We start from the raw sequence: 7555 nt of genomic DNA, 5'->3' as shown, positions 1-7555 counted from the left end.
ATGATTTTCCAAGTTGGTGTGAGGAGGAGTGACATCATCACCGTCAGTGTTGGAGGCAGGGATGGTTTCCGAATATCCTCATTGTCGTTGTTGCTAGTGCTAGCATCGTTCGCGTTTGTAACTGTTCCAGACCTAAGACCATACATCTTTGTAAATTGATATTGCAACCGAGAGATTAATCTCCCACTGTGGTCGCCAATCTGTAGATGGGGAAAAACGAGTCGCCGGTATTTTGGGAAGCGAAAAGACGAGTGTACTGTCAAGATTCCTCAGCCAGGCGAAATGTTAATCCTCACACAGATGCACTACAAAGGGAGTGATTATATTCGATATATCAATCTGTATGACTCCGGCCTAAACCAAGTCAATTGCCGTTCTAGAGTCAATTCGGTCGCAAAGAGGGAGATGGGTCGATCTGTAGGAGGGAAGCTGAGAATTGTGTGGGATCAGTGATGATCAAGGATTGTGGGTGTGTTGAAGGTTTCTGCAATTTGTGGTGAACTGATGAGTTCGAATAAGTTCTAATGGATTGATGAATTCTTGAGAGTAGTTTTCTCGAGGAATTCTGCGTAGACAGTTGATAGCTAGTGATCAATCGTTGTATGTTCTTCTTCAATCATGGATTCAGAGACTTATTTATATTGTTAGAGTTGTGAACACCTTGATCCCTATAAGTGTGACGGTTTCTTGAGTGAAAAGGTGGGAAAGTGGGAGATCGTGGTACAACCAGTTCCAGGTCGTGCAGAGATTGGGTTGATCATTTACCCGCTACTTTGATAACTCCTCCAACCGTTGACACGACTTACTCACATTTTTTCGTTGTGGATGAATCCACGTGATGTAGGCCGCCATACCAAAACCCTAGTTGTTATCCCCCAATTTGACGTGATTGATGTCTCACGAATCGTGGAGTCTGAGTGACAGACGTGTATTGATTAGTCATTTGTTGACTGATTAGACAGTGATTCTAGGTTTTGTTGAATAGAGCATAAGTGGTGAATGCTCAGCGATTCATGGATCAAACATGTAATTCTCTGAAATGGTGTCAGTATTATAGATTCAGTGATGAATTACTGACCAGCGAGAGCAAGTATCACTCGATTCGACGAATTACTGAATATTGAGAATTTGACGAGCAACTGAGCAAGTATTGCTCAATTCGACAAAATACTGAATGTTGATAATTTATCGTGCAATCAAGCAAGTATGCTCAATTCGAAAAATTATTGATAATTCACTAAGTATTGATAGATGTATCAATATTTGAGCAATTGAGCAAGTATGCTCAATTCGACGAAATATTTATTGGTGACGTGACCCAATAAAATATTAAAATATTAGTAGATTACCAAATATTACATGATTAATTCATACGTTGGTTGCTGAATCAATATCAATTCATTAGTTCTTGAATCTTGCTCAGAATGATGATTCGTAGAACATTTTATTCGAAACCCTAATTTCAGATCATAGTTGATGAATCGCTGAAAATAGGTCATGAGTGATAGAGGGACTGAGCACATGGGATGATGGGCGTCCATGTGGTGCCCAGTGCTTGAGTGAGCATGCACCAGGGTTCTCAGTTTGAGGATTGGTGAAAAAATGATGATAAATGTTGGTTTCATCATTTACTGAAATATTGATGGGTTCATAATTAGGTGATAAAACCTAGATATGAAAGGTGAGGACCGACCAAGAGAGCATGGGACTGGCTCTTGGTTGGCATGTGACCAGTTGTTGGCCGTTTGAGCAATCTCCAGGTTGGTTGAAGAAAGTTTGGTCCCAATACGAGCAATTGAGCAAATTAGGTTAGAATTATGAAAATATGTGGGACCGGCTTTGTGCAAGCCCTAGGGATGATCCTGGTCGGTCATGAAGGCATGCACACGTTGTCGTGGTGTCCGTGTCTCCATACTGAGAGTTTCAGTATTTCCTGATGTGAGTTTGAGCAACGCTGTGAATTTTCAGAAGAGTTTCATCTTGACTGAAATTCTTGACTTTTGTTGGAATGAGCATGTATGCTCAATTCATCAATATTTTGTAAATATTAAAATAAGTGTATTTTAATATATAAAATTGCCGTGGGAGGCTAGCCGGTCGTGTGACCATGTTAGCTTTTGGTTTTTCATGACTCGAGCAAAATTTGAGAAGTTATGACAAAATCATGATTTTTGCTCAAACCCAGGAGTTTCATGAATTGAGGAAAATAATAATTATAAAAGATTAGGGATTGCAAGGTGTGGGACCGGCCATGGATAGGGCATGGCCGTCCGGTTATGCTGTCCAGTCCCGCGCACCTTTCTCTAATTTTATATTATTATCTTCATGAAACTAGGATATACGGAGGATCCATGAGTTTTGTTGAAACGGGGGAGTTTCATGAATTTGGGGAGTAATAATTATAAAAGGCTAGGGATTGTGAGGTGTGGGACCATCCACGGCTAAGGCATGGACGGCCGACGAGGTTGCCTGGTCCCGCACATCTTTCCCTATTTTATAATATTATTTCATGAATCCATGAAGTTATGGAAAATTCATGAGTTTTGCGCAAAAACAAAGAAAGTTGCTAAAATCAAGGAGTTTTCATGAGTTCATGAAAATAACAAAATAGGGAAAAAAAAATAAAGGAGGCATGGGACCGGCCACGGTTAGGGCATGGCCGGCCGGGCGGTGGGCCCGGCCCCTGAGCGCCTCTTATTATTTTATTATTATTTATCATTTTCTCCAGTTTTGCGTAGGATTCCTAGTTTTTCCATGTTTTTGGATGCTCGGTCGTGCATCATTTTCGAGTACACTTGCACCATTTTTGTGGGGCTTACTCAGCGATGGTCCAAATGCCCGGTTGTTGGGTATTTATTACTAAATTCATGAAATTCAATGGAGAATAATTCATGAAACGGAGTAATAAAAATGATTAGTGATTTATTATCAATTCATAGGATCAGCTGTGGATTCGACCATGAATTCGGAATAATAAAATAGGCATTACCATTCCATGGGATCGTGGATTCGACCATAAAATCGGAGTAATAAAATTATCTATTACCATTCCATGAGATCAGCCGTGGATTCGATCATGAAATCGGAGTAACGAAATAATACAGTTGTTTATTACCATTATATGAGATCAAGTCGTGGATTCGATCAAAGAATCAGAGCAATGTTTATTGCCATTCCATGGGATCAGGCCGTGGATTCAATCATGGAATCGAAGCAATGGTTATTGCCATTCCATGGGATCAGGTCGTGGATTCGACCATGGAATAGGAGCAACAATAGATTATTCTGGGAATTCAATGGTGAATGTCACGGCAGAATTGATCTATTGCAAAAAGAATATCCCAGTTAAGGCATCACATCCATTCCGAATAGTACATAGTCAGGGAGTCGTGTTGTTGTTTACGACCTGAAGGCGTTAGTGCTCTCAATCTACGGAGAACCGCATGAATCTATACACGGTCTCTCCACATAGTCAGGGAACAGTGAGTGTCACCGTCGTCCTGAAGGCGTTCTTGCTCTCAATCTACGGAGAACCTCCCAAATCGTTCTTTTATATGGAGGTGGGTTTCTCTCCTGCAGTCATGGAACTGTTAGTCTGCATAGAGGTGATAGACACATTTTTGTGTCCGATTTGTCTCGATTCTATATACTGTTAGGGCTCATTTTTGTACTTATTATGGTGTTTTATTTACTTGTAGGTATTTTTGGCCAATAAACATTTTTGGAAAAAATATGCTCGAAAAGTTGTCGGAAAGCACCCGGAGGACATTTGTTGTTCGGACTCTCACTTTGGATAAGGGGTAACCTAATTACTAAGGGGCATCCCATTTCTAGGCAGTTTCTAATCGCACCCCTACCCTGGATAAGGGTCAGCCATCTTCAACATTTCAAAAACCAGGTTTTGGCGGGAAAATAGGTGCAGTGAAGAACAGTTTTGGCAATCGTGATTTGGAGGAGTTTGAGGTCGATTAAACCTCTGATTTTCATAGGATAGACTCCTTATGGGTCTAGGAATCTGATATGGGTGTTTAAACCGATTAGACTAGGCTCAATCGACGGATTTTTCTCACAACAGAAAATATGGAAAGTCACGTGTGTGACCTGTTTTAGGGAATTTTAGAGAGATTAAAGTGCTGTAAACTTTCCCAAAGATTTGCATCTATCTAAGGAAGAGTTTAGAATAAAAAGAAAAGCTCAGAAATGCGTAGAAATTCTGAAATAAGAAATTGCCGCAACTTGGCCGTGAAGAGAAGGAAAGAGATTTTGGAAGATTTGGGAGAGATTTAATCGGTATTTTTGATATAAATAAATGTCTTGGGTCATATAGAAGAGGTGTCGAGAGTTTGGGAACCTAAGGAGAGCCAGAGAAGAAGAAATCAGAGCTTTACCAAACTCTGTTTCTGCTGCTACTGCTGCTGAAGAGGAAGAACGCGAAGAACATTGACGCACAGGAAACAGTCGCAGAACAGTGTCGTTGTTTAACATCTGAAGAACATTAAGCTGTGCAGGAAATTCGTATTCTAGGGTCTTAAAATCAGCGACAAAGCAACAGTATTTACAACAGCTTTCTGTAACAGTTCCATTGTAACAGCTGTTTTGAAACACCAATACACAGTTGCAAACAATCCGTGTTATTACTTTTCACTCTTTTAATCATCTTTTGAGAAAAAAACACATATTTGGAGATCATGATTAATATGAGGAGCTAAACCCCATTGCTGAGGCGATAGAGGAAGCCATTTTTCCAACAAAAAGTGGTATATTATATTTTATCTTTTTATTTGCAATAATTATATGATTATTTTCCTTGAACTATTATTGAATATGATTTTTATTTGAGTGATTGTGATCTATTTTGATGGAGTATGCTTAGTTTTAAGACTTTTGATGCTTCATACTTGGTATTTACAATTATTACTTTTGAAAATCTACTTGTTGCAATGTTTTAGAATCAAATTAAACGAGAAAATTGCATAAATATAAGTATTGGTTTAATCACTTTGAACTTGGAAAATAGTGGAATCTTAGCCTCAGTGTTTCTTTTAATATTGATATCATCTTTGATTGAGTTTGCTAAAAAATTTAGTGAGTTTTTTTTATTTTAATATTAGAATTTAAGTCTAATTAATATCCTTCACAAGTCTGAGAATCGAACCACTTTTACCACTATCTACAAATCACATCAATTTTTGGCGTCGCCGACGCGGACTTGTTTTTAGGGTTTTAGATTTTTTTATTTTTTATTTTTTTATTATTTTTGTCTTTTTTTATGTTTTTGGGTATTTATCTTGTGTCTACAGGTTCTGGATCATAAAGAAAATTGTGCCAAGGAGTTTGGTGATTTCATAAAGACTTGGAGCTAAAGATTAAAGCAAAAAGAACAGAAAAGAAGACAATTTTAGTTTAGGGTTTGTTTATTTTATTTTAAAAAAAAATTGTATTAGGATTTATTTTTTTTGTAATTTTTCTTTATTTTTTTGGGCTTTTGGACTTTGGGACATTATTTTTTTATTATTACCCTACGGAAGGGTACTTTAAATATAAACTATTTGCATAGAAGGAGGACAATTACGATATTGTCTCTGCACCTTGGGTTCGTACACTAGCCATCATGCTTTTTGTTTGCTAGAAATCAATAGGTTTGATTTGGTTGAGTCGGCCTTGATCTGTGTTTGCTTACCCTTCCAATTTAGAAAATTCTATTGTATGCCTGAACGTAAAAGAGATGCACTAGGTAGATTTGTTAAAGAGAAACCTAGTAGTTCGAAGCGTCTCGATTACCTTAATCTAGAAAGTCCGATTTTTGAAGAGTCTGTTTTTGAACGTCCTTTGACTGAGGAGAGAATCCATGTTGCTCCGATAGAGCCAGAAATGGCAACTTTAAAAGCTTTGTTGAATCCAACTAGGACAACTCGTCCTTCGTGTATTAAGTTAGATGAAACGGAGGCACCCTATGAACTGAAACCTGGGACCTTACAGATGCTACCAATCTTTTTAGGGAAAGAAAATGAAAATCATTATTACCATGTTAGGGATTTTGAGGAAATTTGTAGTACTCTAAGAATTAGAGGGTTAGATGATGATGCTTTAAAACTTAGGTTATTCCCATTTTCCCTGAAAGATAAGGCCAAGTCGTGGATGTATAGTTTGGACTCCGAGTCAATTGAGACATAAGAACAACTCATATCTGCCTTTTTCAATAAGTTTTTCCCTAGGCACAAAACATCGTCTATTAGGACGCAAATATGCACATTTTCACAACAAGAGGGAGAATCTTTATATAGGTATTTGGAAAGGTTCAATGATTTATTATCCCAGTGTCCTCATCATGGTTTAGAAAAGGTTAGGCTAGTTCAGATCCTTTATGAGGGTTTAGATTATTCCACAACGACCATGGTTGAGTCTCTATGCACTGGTGGATTTGAAAACCAAACTGTTGATGCGGCGATGGAATTTTTAATGAAATCGCCGAAAAAACCCAGCAATGGGAAAATAGTAGGGCACCCCAGAAAAAATTCTTTTAAGTAGAGGAAACGTTAATAGGGTAGAAGGAGGGCTATGAATCAGATGCCAAAATTGCTGCTATAGCAAAAAGGTTAGAAGCCTTAGAAGTGGGCCAGACTAGTGGTAGAGTGGAGCCTTTTTGGGAAGGCCAGAATATTGAAGAGCAGGCCAATGCTCTTTATAATAACACTAGATTTGATAACCGTCAAAAGATTGACCCATATTCAGAAACCTATAATCCTGGTTGGAGAAACCATCCGAACCTTTCGTGGTCTAAGGGCCAAAGTCAAGGTCAGTTTAGTAATTCTAATGCTCCCCCAGGTTTTGGCTATACTAAGAATCCTTCAGGACTAGCTCAGTTTCAGAATCAGTCAGATAAGAAAATCCTAAGTTTAGAGGAATCTCTCGCCTTGTTAACTCAGCAAACTGCAAAATTCCAGTTATCCGTAGAACAGAGTCTACAAGCTAGTAACAGGATAGGACAAGAAAATAGTCAGGCTATTTCCGAGTTAAAAACCCAGGTTGGTCTGATAAGTGATTCTTTGAGAGAAAAAGGTAAGTTTCCTAGTCAAACACAACCCAACCCTAGAGGAGTTCATGAATTAGGTGCAAAACCATCGAATCAATTGAATGTTGTTAGAACCCTTAGAAGTGGTAGAGTTGTAGACAATAAGGTAACCATGCCCGATAGTGAACATACTGTAGTTCACCCCTCAGGATCTCACCTCTCAGGACCAGTAGCTGAAGAGACTGATAAAGTTTCTGATGATGTGAATTCGGTTCCTGAAAGGTCTGATTTTAGGCCTAGAGCCCCATTTCCTCAGCTATTAGTACCAACAAAGAAGGAATCGAACTTTAATGACATAGTGGAGGTTTTTAAGCAAGTTACCATAAACCTTCCCTTATTAGATGCAATTAGGCAAATTCCTGCTTATGCCAAGTTCCTTAAGGATATGTGTACGCGAAAGCGAAAACTTAGCGTCCATAAGAAAGCCTTTTTAGCTAGTCACGTAAGTTCAATCATTCAGAACACCACAACTCCAAAGTACAA

At 38.5% G+C, this 7555-nt stretch overlaps 1 pseudogene; it reads right to left on the bottom strand.

Annotated features, from left to right (window-relative positions):
- Positions 1-6235: 6235 nt before the first annotated feature.
- LOC113354703 lies at positions 6236-6335 on the bottom strand (annotated as a pseudogene).
- Between the last annotated feature and the right edge of the window lie 1220 nt (positions 6336-7555).

The sequence above is a fragment of the Papaver somniferum genome, chromosome 2 (assembly GCF_003573695.1).
Source record: "Papaver somniferum cultivar HN1 chromosome 2, ASM357369v1, whole genome shotgun sequence".
Taxonomy (NCBI): Eukaryota; Viridiplantae; Streptophyta; class Magnoliopsida; order Ranunculales; family Papaveraceae; genus Papaver; species Papaver somniferum.
The sequence above is the reverse complement of the archived record's forward strand: the minus strand, read 5'-3'. Positions and strand labels throughout refer to the sequence as shown.